This window comes from Rana temporaria, chromosome 3 (assembly GCF_905171775.1).
Source record: "Rana temporaria chromosome 3, aRanTem1.1, whole genome shotgun sequence".
NCBI classification, from domain to species: domain Eukaryota; kingdom Metazoa; phylum Chordata; class Amphibia; order Anura; family Ranidae; genus Rana; species Rana temporaria.
The window spans coordinates 215,955,015-215,970,043 of record NC_053491.1 but is presented as its reverse complement, the minus strand read 5'-3'; the positions used below and the strand labels follow the sequence as shown (position 1 = coordinate 215,970,043).

At 41.2% G+C, this 15,029-nt stretch overlaps 1 long non-coding RNA gene across 1 annotated transcript in view; it reads left to right on the top strand.

Moving 5' to 3' along the window:
* Positions 1-3,455: 3,455 nt before the first annotated feature.
* Positions 3,456-15,029, top strand: part of LOC120932097 — a 107,218-nt gene continuing 95,644 nt past the window's right edge. Inside the window, exon 1 of the long non-coding RNA XR_005747925.1 lies at positions 3,456-3,571. This is a non-coding gene — a long non-coding RNA (uncharacterized LOC120932097). The remainder of the gene's footprint in view (positions 3,572-15,029) is intronic.

Genomic DNA, 15,029 nt, shown 5'->3' with positions numbered 1-15,029 from the left:
AATCCCCATATAATTCGATATAAATTTCATAATCCTGCTCAGCCGCTGTGTACTTCTCAGCCTATGGTGTATTAGGAGAATCACGTTCTCCAGAGCTTACATACTTAATCAACAAAGAAACATTCCCTAAATGCCTACTCCTCAGTCTGTTCTTCAAAGTTGGATAAGTCTCATATCCCCAGATATTTACATGTCTATTCCCTTTAGCCTACACTATATGAGTGTTCTCCATTCTACACCGAGCTGCTCGAAGTCTAACCAGCTATAGTGCGTCTGTTCCAAACATACCAACTAAATAAAATGTTTTTTTTTCTATATCCTTTTAGTTTAAAATATATACTAATACTATTAGCATGTATGATATAACTGGTAACTGATAACTGTATCCCTCAAATGTACCTCAAACAAATGATGGCATTCTTGTTTGCAGATTTTAAATGTTACCTGAACAAATTGCCTTTTTTCCTACAGAAGGCAATTAGTCAATGGGATGAACTAAGCATTCTTGAACAATACTCTGTATGGTTCTGTTACTTCCGACAAAAACCTTTAGTTTTCTTTTAGGTTTGGAAAGCATGGGAAAAGCTTAGATCTCTCTCGGGTTTTATTGATATTTGTTGCTTATCTGAGAAGAGTTACTTTTAATTCATATCCAAGTGACAACATTTTCATTAGGGCAGCAAGTGAGGGGAAATCTCCAACAGTTATAGACATTAATAAAAACCTAACTGAGATTTTAACCCTTCCCCATCCTGTCAAAAACTGCAAAACAGTTTGGGCTGGAATTTTGCTTTAAAGGTTTTTGCACTTCGCTAAAATCACATCCTCTTGTATTGTACCGTAGTGTGCTAAGCCTGATGACTGGCAACATAGCTAGAGGCCAGTAGAAAAATATCCTTGGAGATTTTTGCATTAATGACTATTGCTTGTCTGTGCTGCATACAACTGGGAAGTAAGGCCTCGTACACACGACCGAGTTTCTCGGCAAAAAACAGCAAGAACCTTGCTGGAGGAAACCGGTCGTGTGTACATTTTCGTTGAGGAAACTGTCGAGAACCTCGACGAGCCAAAAAGAGAGGAAGTTCTCTATTTCCTCGACGGGAGTCTGATTTGACTCGTCGAGTTTCTGGTCGGGCTGGTTTTTGACGAGAAACTTGAACGTCTGTATGCTAAGAAACTCGCGCTTGCTCAGATTATAATATGAGACGGGAGTAAAAGTAGCATTTGTAATGGAGATAACACATTTTTAAAGCAATTTTTAAAGTAACAGACTGAAAAGTGCAAATCGTCTCTTACCAAACTTTTATTTAACACGCAAACACATGAAGTTAGCAAAAGCAGCCCCAAGAGTTTAGCCAGTGGAATCGAACTTCCCCTGCCGTTGTATGTGTTGTATGTCACCGTGTTTGAGAACGAGGAGATTTTGGCTTGACTGTGTGTACGCAAAGCAAGCTTGTCGAGTTCCTCGACAAGCCTAACAAGGAACTCGACGAGGAAAACGATGTGTTTCGCCCGTCGAGTTTCTCGGTTGTGTGTACGAGGCCTAAGGTTTGTTAAATTGTTCATCCATTTTTAAGTAGTCCTTTCATTGCAGAAATGCAGGCCTGCTGTTGCCTGTTTTTTTTCTGGCTGTTACACTGACCTGCTGTTTTTTGAGTTACAGACCTGGAACAAGTATGCATAAAAAAAATAAGTCAATGAAAAGTCAGAAGTCCTGCATACTTGTTCCAGGTTAGTGAATTAAATGATAACAGCTTTAATTTAAACCCCTTTCACATTGGGGCCGTTGTCGTGTCAGCGCTAAAACGCAACTTGTTTTAACGGCTCTGTAGCGCTGTTTAATCGGTTAAGACCCGGACCATTATGCAGGTTAAGGACCTTGCCCCTTTTTGCGCTTCGGCACTGCGTCGCTTTAACTGACAGTTGCGCGGTCATGCAACGTGGCTCCCAAACAAAATTGGCGTCCTTTTTTTCTCACAAATATAGCTGTATTTTGGTGGTATTTGATCACCTCTGCGGTTTTTATTTGTTGCGCTATAAAAATGCAATATTTTTTACTTTTTGCTATAATAAATATCCCCAAAAAAGATATAAACACATTTTTTTCCCTCAGTTTAGTTCGATACATATTCTTCTACCTATTTTTGGTAAAAAAAAAAAAAAAAATCGCAAAAAGCGTTTATTGATTAGTTTGCGCAAAATTTCTAGCGTTTACAAAATAGGAGATAGTTTTATGGCATTTTTATTAATATATATATTTTTTACTACTAATGGCGGCGATCAGTGATTTTTTTCATGACTGCGACATTATGGCGGACACATCGGACACTTTTGACTAATTTTTGGGACCATTGTCATTTTCACAGCGAAAAGTGCTATAAAAATGCACTGTTTACTGTGAAAATGACAATGGCAGTGAAGGGGTTAACCACTAGGGGGCGCTGTAGGGGTTAAGTGTGACCTAGGGGGCGGGGCTGGACTTGTGACGTCAGTAATCGTCGTTCCCTATATCAGGGAACAGACGATCACTGACACTGCCACAGAGAAGAACGGGGAAGGTTTGTTTGCACTCAACTCTCCCCGTTCTTCAGCTCCTGTGACCCGATCGCGGGACTCCGGCGGTGATCGGGTCCGCGGTTCCCACGGGCACAGTCACAGAGCTTCGGACCAGGTCATGAGTGCGCCGGCGGCGGCACGCTCGTGACCCACGGCTGGGCTCTTAAAGGGGACGTATATATACGTCTATGTGCCCTACCGTGCCATTCTGTCCACGTATATAGTCGTGTGGTGGTCCTTAAGTGGTTAAGCAGCACTTTTCGGCCACTAGCGGGGCCCTTTTAACCCCACAGAAAGTGTTAAAAATGCCTGTGTTGAGATGCTTCCAAAGCTCTTTTTAGGCGCTTCAGAAGCGCTGCCCATTCATTCCAATGGGCAGGGAGCTTTGGAACCACTAAATACAACACTCCTAAGCCACCCCAAAGATGCTGCTTGCAGGACTTTGTGGAACGTCCTGCAAGCTCACAGCCCCAGTGTGAAAAGTCATGCTTGAATAAATGGGAGGCGGTTTTCAGGCGCTTAGCAGAGACAATTTCCAGCACTAAGGCATCTGAAAACTGACCATCGGGTAGATATAATAGGTATGATAGGTAAATAGGTAATAGATATAATAGGTACATATTATTACATCTTTGTATATATAATACATATATATAATACAGTACATCAATAAATGTATTATTTTAAATGCAAGCATTGTAATTACTTTCTTACCCCTACCCCATTTTGTACCCCTTTCTTTCTGCAATTTAGACTGTGGAACCTGTATATAAAAGATTAAAGTAAAGTGTTTCCTTTATCATAGGAATTCATTAAAATGGTTGTATCTATTTGGACATATTCTTGAGGAAATGTTTGAGTCATTTTAATTCACAGTCAAGCGGTATATGATCATTTTCAAATAATTTTCATTTTCATTATAGACAGGACCCAATGCGAAACCAAAACTTTTACAACATGGAGCCTTCACTCAAGCTGTACCAATCAAGGAGAAGAAATTCCACAGGCATGTGAGGTAGGGGCAAGCTTTATAAACATGTACTTCAAGAATTTCTCAATATTAATACAATTTAAGAAACGGACAACCTTTTGCTAAATAAATATCAGCTAGTAGCTGTTTCAGTGGAATTCCATGTACCGTAGTAGTAGTGTTTTTTAGTAGTCCCCTGACTTGGCATACTCCTTTGAGCTTCAAATCAATATCAGTCAAACACCCTGACATTCTAATATCACAATGCATGTGCCTCAGTGGCCAGTTGCATGTGTTATACTGTAGGATATCAGGAATATTCAAGCTCCAATTGGAGTTTAGTGAGCAGTGTTTAAGGCAAGTTTTTACAAAGTATTTGAAACGTTTTCAGAAGCTTTGGGCAGCTTTGTTGAAGCTTTTAGATCAACTTTTAGATCCAGTTTGAGGATGTCAAACACTGCTTGAAGCATGTTGATAGACCGCTAAAGCCTGACAGTAACATGTTTGAAGTTATACTCAACACACTCATTTACATCTGTGTTTAACATTCCTAAACTGGAACTTCCATAGCTGCACTTTAAGGTCATAACTGTATTTTTTTTTTACAATTATGTGTAAATAGTTAATATGGAAAATAATGTGTGAAATATCCGATGGCAACAAATAAACTTGCCATGCTACACTTGCCATGTACATGGAGGCCCCTTTCACACTTGCGAATGGGGCCGTTAGTGATTACTTGCGGGAGACCCAGCAAATGATTGGCCCTGGAAGCAGTCTGTGGTGTGTTAGGGCTCATTTACACTAGCAGTTGTTGGGTAGAAAATACCAATACCCTATACCTTCCTTCATGGGTGTGGCAGGAATTCTACCCCCTGATGTTTTCAGTGGGAATAGCACCCACTGAATGTGTCCCAATCAAGTGAATGGGGCCACTCTTGGTGCCCAGCAGCTGCATGCAATGCATGCAGTTGTAGCATTCTACAGTGAGGTTCAAGAGGTTAAAGCAGCTGGTGAGGAGGCAATATAGCACTTATTTACAACCTGTCATATGCTCTTTGAAGAGAATTCTGGATGCAAATTGTACTTCAGGGAGCATAATTGTGTGAACAAGCCCCTTTGTGTATATACATGTGTTTATTGTGCATAGTTTATGTGTGCTAGGGACTTATCACAGAATCTGCCAGGGACAGGACCACTATACAAATCAGGAGAATACTTACCTGTGTCCATGCATCACTCTCTGCTGCTTAGCAACTGACTGAAGCAATGCAAAATGTCACCTGTCGCTAATCTGGCCAGTGATGCAGTAATGCATGGATGAGAAGAGTATTTACTCAGCTGTACCTAATGATCCTGTGGGATTACAAGAGTAAACAGTGTATTTGTGTGTGTGTGTGTGTGTGTGTGTGTGTGTGTGTGTGTGTTAATGAAACTGATTTTGGCTCTGCAGAGAACTATCTTTCTTAGTCCCACTGACAATAATGCAGCATGACTCCCACTACTACCAGTAAAAGAAGGGGCTTTTATCCTGAAGCCACCTAACTAACAACACATACTGTAAGTGGCATTTTTAATCCCACTTGCCACCAACCTTCTTAAGTTGTTAGTAAGTAGAAAGAATCTTAGTGGTCAGTAGAACAGAAAATGCCCCGCCATAGGTTAGGGATAAATTGAAAGAAACATTTTTTTTTACCTAACTGACTAAAATGTATATGGACATTCTTCTACCCCACTAACCACCTATATAAGTGAACATATTTCATCCCACTGACCACTAGTGTTGGGCCATTATTTCTCCAAATGACTACCAACTTAAGAGAACATTCCTCCTCCCATGCACCACCAACTTAAGGGGCATTCCTAAACTGCTGACCACCAAAACAATGAGGCATTCTCCACTTTACTGATCACCAATGTAAGAGGGCATTCTTCCTCCTATTGACCACCAATGTAAGGGGTCGTGCTTCTTCATTTTGATCACTAAGGTAAGGGGAATTCTCCCTTCCACTGACGACTTAGGTAGTGAGCATTCTTCCTCCATTATTCTATTCAGTCTACTGGCCACAAGTGTCTAGAAAAAGTCATTAAAACAAATTTGTCCTCGTAGGATGTTTATATTTAAGACCTGTTCCATATGCATGTGGTAATTAGGGTGTTGTCAAGTTTTTTTTTCTTTCTGTTAAAAAAATGTACCTCTGGGGCCCTGTTTCTAGTCACACCCCTGTGTATTTCTAACTACTATATATATACATTTATATACATTATTAATATATTTTAACTGCTATGTAACTGCTGTTATACTGTACAGGGTCTGGCATATGAAGTTGGATGTTTACCAAGACAATTTTATTTTTAAGTCTTGCTTTAATCAAAATTTCCTGCAAAAGGAGTTTTTTTTGTTCTTCCTGATAGCCCTGGCTACGACAAAGCATTTCATGTCTTAAGCTGGTGTAGTGTTTCGGAACAGTGGTTTAGGTTTGGCAAGGTTACCTTTCTTCTAGGCAACATAAACACAATAATTATGTCTGCAATTTTAAGAAGACAGGTAAAACATATATTAATGCATTACAATCAAGACTTATTGTTTTTGGACCTGTATTAATTACAGCCTTTTTAATGGTATGTTAGAAACAAAGGCATAAGGATTTGATTGTGTCGCAATAAAAGGTGCCATGTTTTTCAACATTGAATGATAGTAACAGTTTATTTCCTAATTATTGCAGGTTACTGAGTGACTGTATGGGAATAGTGACATATAGGTAGACATCCCTACTCTTTAATGGACATGCTCTAGTGAAACATGAACATTTCCATACAGAGTCTTAGGTAAAAAAAATAGAAACCAAACTGGTATACCTCAGGTCACATGAAATGTTTCAAAGCTCAGTTTTTCATATAATATAGTACCATTGGTATTACTATATTCCTCAGCCCACTGTCTCTGTGACTGTCAAAACACCTGTCCTCACTGGTCCTCTCTGCACCAAAGCTGTCTGCCACTGTATGGTTTTGTTTCTTATATTTCTCCATAGAGCACTATAAGGTGAAAGTAAAGCACTCTAACCACCACCAAACAATGCACACAAATTACAAGAGAGGGCCAATGAAAGTGTGGCATGAGAATATGGAGTGATAATGATGGCAGCCCATTGAACATGAATATTATGTACGTTATCAGTGTACAATTTCTGTGTACAATCTCAACACTCATTTTAACTAGGGAAAACACTTGGGTGCAGGGCCGGGACAAGGGGTAAGCAAAAGAGGTGCCCTGTTCACTGTGGTATCATGTGGGGTAGAGGGGGAACCACAAGCAGATTGGGGGAGGGAATTTGTGTTGGAAAGGAGAATTTGGGGGAAGGTGGTAGTGGGTAAGAATTGTTCTAGGAGGGGAAATGTGGGTAGGTGTACTAGGAGCAGTGATTTGGGGGGAATTTGTTTTGGAAGGGGGGGGTGGCTGAAGAGAATTTGTGCTAGGAGGTGATATTTGGTGGGTTTTTGCTAGAAAAGGTAGGGAAGGGGGATTTGTGCTAAGATCTGAATTTTTATTGGGGGGGTGGGGGATTTATGCTAGTAGGGACGAGGTATTTGTGCTGGGGGGGATTTGAAATGGCGGCAGAGGTTTTGTGCTTGATGGGGAAATTTGCAGGGTGGAGGATTTATGCTAGGAGGGGGAGTTTTTTTTGGGGAAGAGGCAATTTGTGTTGAGGGCAAATGGGGAGAGAGAGAATTTGAGCTGGGGGGTAGGAGTGGGGCAAAGATTTGTGCCAAGAGAGGGGATTTCAGCAGGGCATGGATTCTTACCGGGAGGAAGGGGGGATTTATGCTTATGTGGAGCATGCAGATTGGTGCTCAATTTTTTTTTGGGGGGGGGTGTTTGTTGAAGCATAATCATAAATCTTGGTGGGGGGGCAATTTGGCATGTTTGCCCTGGGATCCCGGCACTGCTTGAGTGAGTAGTGAAACACCTTTAACATTGCAAAACAAGTCCACTTAAATGTAACAAGTTAACTACGTGGACTTTCTGAGTTAAGAACTTCAGCTTTAGTTTATCTGAGCCTACATAGTAGATGAAATTGGACTGTCAGGGTGTCATAGGGCACCTAAAGTTTGACAAAATACTAGAATGAGAGGCAGGAAATGACAATGCGGTCCTGAAGTCTGTCTTTTTCTGATTTAACTTTTTTTCTTAATTTTTTTAACCTTGTTTGAATGTAAACCTATGTTAATATCATACATGTTTAAATTCATTTAGTGCCGGTTCACACAGGGGCGGCTTCAAAGTCGCAAGCCACTCTGAAGTCACCCCAAAGTAGTACAGGAACCTTTTTCTAAGTCTGAGCGACTTGAGTCGCTCCTATTAGAACGGTTCTATTGTACAGAATGGAGTGCGACTTGTCAGGCGGCTAAGTCGATTGACAGGTCGCCCCTGTGTGAACCAGGTCTTACTGTTGAAGTAAAAGTTAAGTATAAACCACAAAGGTTAAAAGACAGACTCAGTATACCACTGCAGCTCATTATACATTTTACAATCTGACTGTACAATTAGTTCACCAAAACTATGTAATATCAGGACCTGCCTAGACAACTCACATAATCTGTATTCCAGTTAGGTAGGATCATGCACTACATAGTTATTGGTAGCTTCAAAAGGTTGAACGTGTGTCTTAAGCTTAAAGGGTAACTCAAATTTTATGAAAAAAAAAAAATTGTAAATATAAAGAATGCATATACAATTGCTACACAAACCATATTGCAATTTTACTTTATTAAAACTGACATGTCTTTTTCAATCTGCAGCCACTGTAGTTTTCTGTAAAATCCAATGCAATATGGCAACCTGTATGCATTCTGTAAACAGCTGGTGTACATAACTTCCCCAGAAATGTGACTTCTTGCTTGTGTGATTGGCTTACTGATTTTCACAAAAGCCTGCACTAACATACAAGTCAATTTAAGCTTTCTTTGCAATACAAATTATATATATTTTTTAATTATATTGAGATACTCTCTGAGGGTTAAGTACTTCTAAAGGGGTAGAGACACTATTTCCTCACTAGAAGAATGCAAGTGCATCAGCTGATTAGATTGAACACAGACACTCCCATTCAGGAGCCAGATATCCTACAGTAGGACAGGGGTAGGCATCCTTTGGCCCTCCATCTGTTGTGAAACTACATTTCCCATGAGACATTGGAAGGCTGGCAGTTACAATTACTCTCAGAGGCATGATGGGACTTGCAGTTCTGCAACAGCTGAAGGGCCGCAGGTTGCCTACTCCTGTCCTAGGACATAGTAGAACAAGACACTTTTTCTAAATAACAGAAACAGCTGGACTCTGCTACTAGTTTCTTAAGATACTTGCAATGCACATCACCTAAAAGGGATAATTTTTTTCTTAACAAAATTGGAGTTACACTTTGAGGGCCAGATCCACAAAGAAGTTACGCTGGCGTATCTATTGATACGCCGCGTAACTTCTAGTTTGCTCCGGCGTATCTTTGTTTTGTATCCACAAAACAAGATACGCCTGAAGCTGGCCTAGATCCGACTGGCGTATGTCTTAGTACGCCGTCGGATCTAAGGTGCATATTTACGCTGGCCGCTAGGTGGCGTTTCCGTCGATTAGATACGGCGATCCACGAACGTATGTCCGGCGGCGCATTTTTTTGCGTAGTTTCCGGAAGGCTTTTTTCGGCGTATAGTTACCCCTGCTATATGAGGCGTATCCTATGTTAAGTATGGACGTCGTTCCCGCGTAAAATTTTGAAAATTTTACATTGTTTGCGTAAGTCATTCGCGAATAGGGCTTTGCATAGAATGACGTTCATGTCGTAAGCATTGGCTTGTTGCGGTTAATTTCGAGCATGCGCACTGGGATACCCCCACGGACGGCGCATGCGCCGTTCAGAAAAAACGTCATTTACGTCGGGTCAAGTAAAATTAACATAAAACACGCCCACATCTTTAACATTTGAATTCCGCACCCATACGTCGGCAGATTTATGCTACGCCGCCGTAACTTTAGAGGCAAGTGCTTTGTGAATACAGCACTTGCCTCTCAAAGTTGCGGCGGCGTAGCGTTACTAAAATTACGATCCGCTACGTGGATCTGGCCCTGAGTCTTTTTCTGTCCTTACTCTTTTGTGCTTAATAAGCATAAGCCGAGCACTTAGAATATGAGATTATGGAGTTGATTTACAAAAGGTAAATAGACTGTGCACTTTGCAAAGTGTACTTGCCTTCTACAAGGGCAGTTGCTCCAGAGCTCAGTAAGGACCCTTTCACATTGGAGCAGGAGCCGCAGTGGCTAAAAATAGCGGTATTAACCCCTGCTAGCGTATTGCCGCGATTTCCTATTGTTTTAAATGGGAAGGAGCGGTGAAGGAGAGGTGTACACGCCGCTCCTCTCACCGCTCCAAAGATGCTGCTGACAGGAGATTTGTTTCTCTCCCGCCAGCGCATCGCCTCAGTGTGAAAGCCCTCGGGCTTTCACATTGGGTATGCAGTGAAGGAGTTTTTCAGGCGGTATAGCAGCGCTATTTTTAGCGCTGTACCGCCTGAAAAACTCCTCAGTGTGAAAGGGGTCTAAATGAGGTAAAGCTTCACTTTGCAAAGAATATCCAATCGCGTGCAAGAAAAAAAAGAAAAAAACACTTTTGTGCTTGCACATGATTAGATGATGGAAGTCAGCAGAGTGTCTGCTCATTTAATAAGCTCTGTAGCAAAGTGCACAGTCTATTTGCTTTTTGTAAATCAACCACTACGTGTATATGATCAGGCATTCCTAAGCAGCAACTATCAGACTGATCAGATGACCTCTGTTCTTCTGATTGTCCCAGCAATGGCAGCTCCCATATTTCTGTTTTGACATGTTTTAAGGTTTGTTGTCCTTTCTGGATAGAAGTTCAGTAACTGATTTTACTTGTTGCCTAGAGTTGCTCTGTAACACAATATACAGTTGTGTAAACCAGTTGAAGCACGCATGTCAAATAGTCTAAATGACATTACACTGTGACCTGACAACTATGTATTCACACTAGCTAAAGCTATTTGACAAAAAAATTTGATAAACAGACTAATGTGAATTTTATGAGCAGTTTTGTCATTATGTGAAAACTACAACTGTTTTTACAAGGACAGTGTTTCTCTAATCATTTCCTGTGAAGACCTGAAAGAATAAAAAGGTGACCTATGGCCTTGTGAACGTTCAAACTGTGCCTTATTATGCGTTTGTGTTGATGGCTATTCACCACAGGATGAACAGAGCTAAAGCAGCATTGCATTTTGTTGAAATCCAAGGATAACACGCTGGCAATGTGCGTGAAGTGTTCACAATAAAAAAGCAAAGACCGATGATCACTTGCATAAACTGCCAAAACATTCTTTATATGCTTCAATAAATCCTACATGTAGTTGTGTAAATGACTAAGCTCAAAGAGAAAGTTGACCCTCTGTAGACCTACCCTTTATACGTTCTGAACATCTCAGTGACTTCTAAAATTCTCAACAGTTTTTCACTTTGGATAAAGTACGGAAGTTGTCTGTATTTCTGCTAGGGAGTTGTTTTACTACTTTTATGATGGCTGTTGTCACTGGACCTGAATCTTTGAGTTGTCAATAGAGTTGGAATATAAGGAAGTGAAGGAAAACAATTCCCCAAAGTGACACAGGCAGTAAAAAAAATTAAATAAAATACATTTTTGATGCGCTGAAAACATAGTTATAAGCGTACGGTATTTAACCTCCCTAGCGGTATGATTATTTCAGAAAAAAAGGTGCTGAAAGCGGTACCATTATTTGCAAGGAAATTTGGCGTTTTATACTGTAGGCCTGTAATTCTTAGGAATAACTCATTTAAATCTGACCAAACAAGAGTCTAGTAGGCATCCCGGGTATGACATTTTTTAAAAAACAAAATTATAAATTATAATATAATAAATAATTATAAATAATTATAACAAATAATAATATAATTATAATAAAAATTATTCAATAATGTAATCAACTCAAAATCACTGACATTTTCTCAGTTGCAGAATTGTCGCTGTCATTACTTTTATTTTTTTATGACGAATTTCCCCACAAATCGCTATCGCACAATTCTGCAAGTGATTATAATTTATTATTGCTGTTTTCTAGCTGCTCTATATCCATTTTTGACATAAAGGGACAATTTTGGTTGCTATGGACAATCTACAGTTTGCAGGCAGAAAGAACAGTTTTTATTATATACAAGTACATGTAGGACACTGGGCAGACCACTAGGGACAAGGGGTGTGTGTATTTTTTACATACAGTACTGTAATCTATAAGATTACAGTATACTGTATGTATTGTGTTTGTTTACCTTTTTGAATTTGGTGCCGTTCTCCACTCCCGTGCGTCGTAACGTCGCAGGGAACGGAGATCGGCGGCACAGGAGGACACTGTGTGAATCGAGCGAGGTCCCGCTCGCTCACACAGCGCGGTGGCATCGCTGGATCCAGGGACAAAGTAAGTAAACACTGCCTGTGGATTCAGCGAGGGGAGCCCGAGTCTGACTCGGGGTTACCGATCGTAGCCAAAAAATCTCACCGAGTCAGACTCGGAAATACCGCCAGGGGGGTTAAATCTACTTAGGATTTTTTTTCTTGGGGTCCCACTGGATAAATTTCACTTCAGGCCTTGCAGATACAACTTGAAGTAAAAAGAAAAACCTCCCCACAGTTACAGTAAATACCCCCTTAGACAATTGTCAATAGAATACTGTAAGGTGTAGATTTACTAAAACTGGAGCACTGAGAATCTGTTGCCGCTGTGCATGGTAGCCAATCAGATTCTAACTTCAGCTTGTAAAGGGAAAGGATCGTCGCTACTCCTGCCGAGCCTAGGTGAATAAATGATGTATAGCAGCCTCAGCCTACACGTCTCCACAAAACCACATACCCTGATGCCTCAGTGGGTGGAGTGGTATGCACCAGGGTAGGCTGAGGCTGCTATTTCATCTCTACTTTGAGCAGCGCCAAAAGCAATCTAACTTTAGCTTGTTTAATTAAGCTTTGACAATTAAAAAAAACAACAGTCAATGCCCCTACCTATAACTGGTCCTCACAGCAAGGAGCACTGGAAGGGGCGAACGCATGTCAAAAAACACACAGAATTTCCAAGCTCAACTTACCAACCAATCAGCAACCAACCAAATTCACCTGTCTAACAGGGCGTTAAAAACAGGGGTTTAGTTGCACGCATTTGACAATAAAAACTGGAAGCTGATTTGTGTTCTCTGTTAAATATTTTTCCTCGGCTCCTGCTTGGGGAAAGTAGTCACCAGGACAAATAGAGGGGTGAATCACCTCAGCATCACACAAACAGCAATAAAAAGAGTAGAACAATATTATTTGCACCTAATAGTGCATACAAAAGGATGGATGGTTTCAGTTGTCAATTCAATCTTTTGAAATCATACTCACCTAGATGGATGGAGCATCTGTCCCCAGCTGCCCGCTGGCTCTAAGAGTGTGAACCGAGTCATCAAACACAGCCAATCGCTCAGTTCTCAGAGCACCCTGAGCAGAGGACTAGTGGCTGTCAGCTCTCTGCTCTGCCCTCCCGCTATTTGTTGAGAGGTTGAGCCGGTTGCCGGTCCAGGCATGTGGGCGGATCCCGGCCATATGGTCATAATCTTTCCCAATCCTTGGCGGGTCTGTGACGTCACCTCACAACTGGCTTTAGCACAGAGTCCTGCGTGTCATGGTGGTCACACCAGATGCTGATTGGTTTTCGGACCTTCCGGACCCCCCCAATACAGTGAAACTGCACATTTTAGAGTGCCTTTTTATTGTGGCCAGCCTAAGGCACACCTGTGCGATAATCATGCTGTCTAATCAGCATCTGGATATGCCACACCTGTGAGGTGGATGGATTATCTCAGCAAAGGAGAGCAAACACAGATTTAGACAGATTTGTGAACATTATTTGAGAGAAATGTGTACATAGAAAAAGTTGTTTAACTTTAATGCTTCCGGGAAGGTTGTCCACAAGGTCTATGGGAATGTTTAACCATTCTTCCAGAAGCGCATTTGTGAGATCAGGCACTCATGTGGATAAGAAGGCCTGACACGCTGTCTCTGCTCTAATTCATCCCAAAGATGTTCTATCACGTTGAGGTCAGGACTCTGTGCAGGCCAGTCAAGTTCCTCCAACTCAAACTCGCTCATCCATGCCTTTATGGACCTTGATTGAGCACTGGTGCACAGTCATGTAGGAGCAAGAAGGGGAAATCCCCAAACTGTTCCCAAAAGTTGGGAGCATGAAATTGTCCAAAATGTCTTGGTATGCTGACACCATAAGTGTTCCCTTCACTTAGGGGCGAAGCCCAACCCCTAAAAAAAACCAACCCCACACCATAATCCCCCCTCCACCAAATGATTTGGACCAGTGCACAAAGCAAGGTCCATAAACACATGGATGAGCAAGTTTGGGGTGGAGGAACTTGACTGGAGAATGGTCAAAGATTTTCCAGAAGAGTTGAAGCTGTAATAGCTGCAAAGAATGGGCCAACACAATATTGAACCTTACGGACTAAACTAAGACTGGAATGCCATAAAAGTTTATGGGCCCGCGTGATTTAAATGGGCGTGTGCCATATAAATTAGGCGCGCTCCCGCGCCGGACCTACTTTACTGTGCTGTGTAAAGTTAAGGCACCCAAAACGACGACTAACTTTGCGACGGGAAACTAGACTAGCGGCGACGTAGCGAACGCGAAAAACCGTCGTGGATCGCCGTAATAGAGATTAGCAAAATTTAGAGTTTTATTTTCTCCAAAATTTGCTGTAAAAATCAGAAGATTTGGGTAAAATGTACTAAAGTCCATGAGGTGCCTTCTAAAGGAGCAATAGTCTTTAAATGTCTCCTGAGGATAACTGGCTGGATCACCAGGTGAAAAAAACCTAAGAAATGAAACTAATGCAGCATGACATTTAAGGATTGATAAGCTGCAAGAAACAAAATATATTTTTTGGGCAGTTTAACAGACCGAGCTTGAAAAACTCTGCAGTTGATCAAGAGTAATGTGAAAAAAAACCTTATAATGCATGGTTCAGGTAGTTTCAACATGCAAAAATATCCTTTTTAATCCCTAAAAGCAATTATTTACCTTCCTGAATTATACTATAGTGTTACTTCTTACAAATATGTGCGGCTATTTAAACTTTGTGTACTGGAAGCAGTTATTGAGGAAGTCTATTTCACAAACTGTAAAAAAGAATGCCAAAAGGATCTTAAAGCGGGGATTCACCTGAAAATTGTTTTTTTTAAAAGTCAGCAGCTACATATACAGGAGCTGCTGACTTTTAAAAAACTAACACTTACCTCTCCAAGTCGCCCGCTGAAGCTGAGCGGTAGCTCGGCTCTCGGCTTCCCCTGCCGACATCCTCTGTAAGGGAATCGGGAAGTGAAGTGCTGCGGCTTTACTGCCCGGTTCCCTACTGCCAGTCATGCTGTGCAGTTCCCAATGG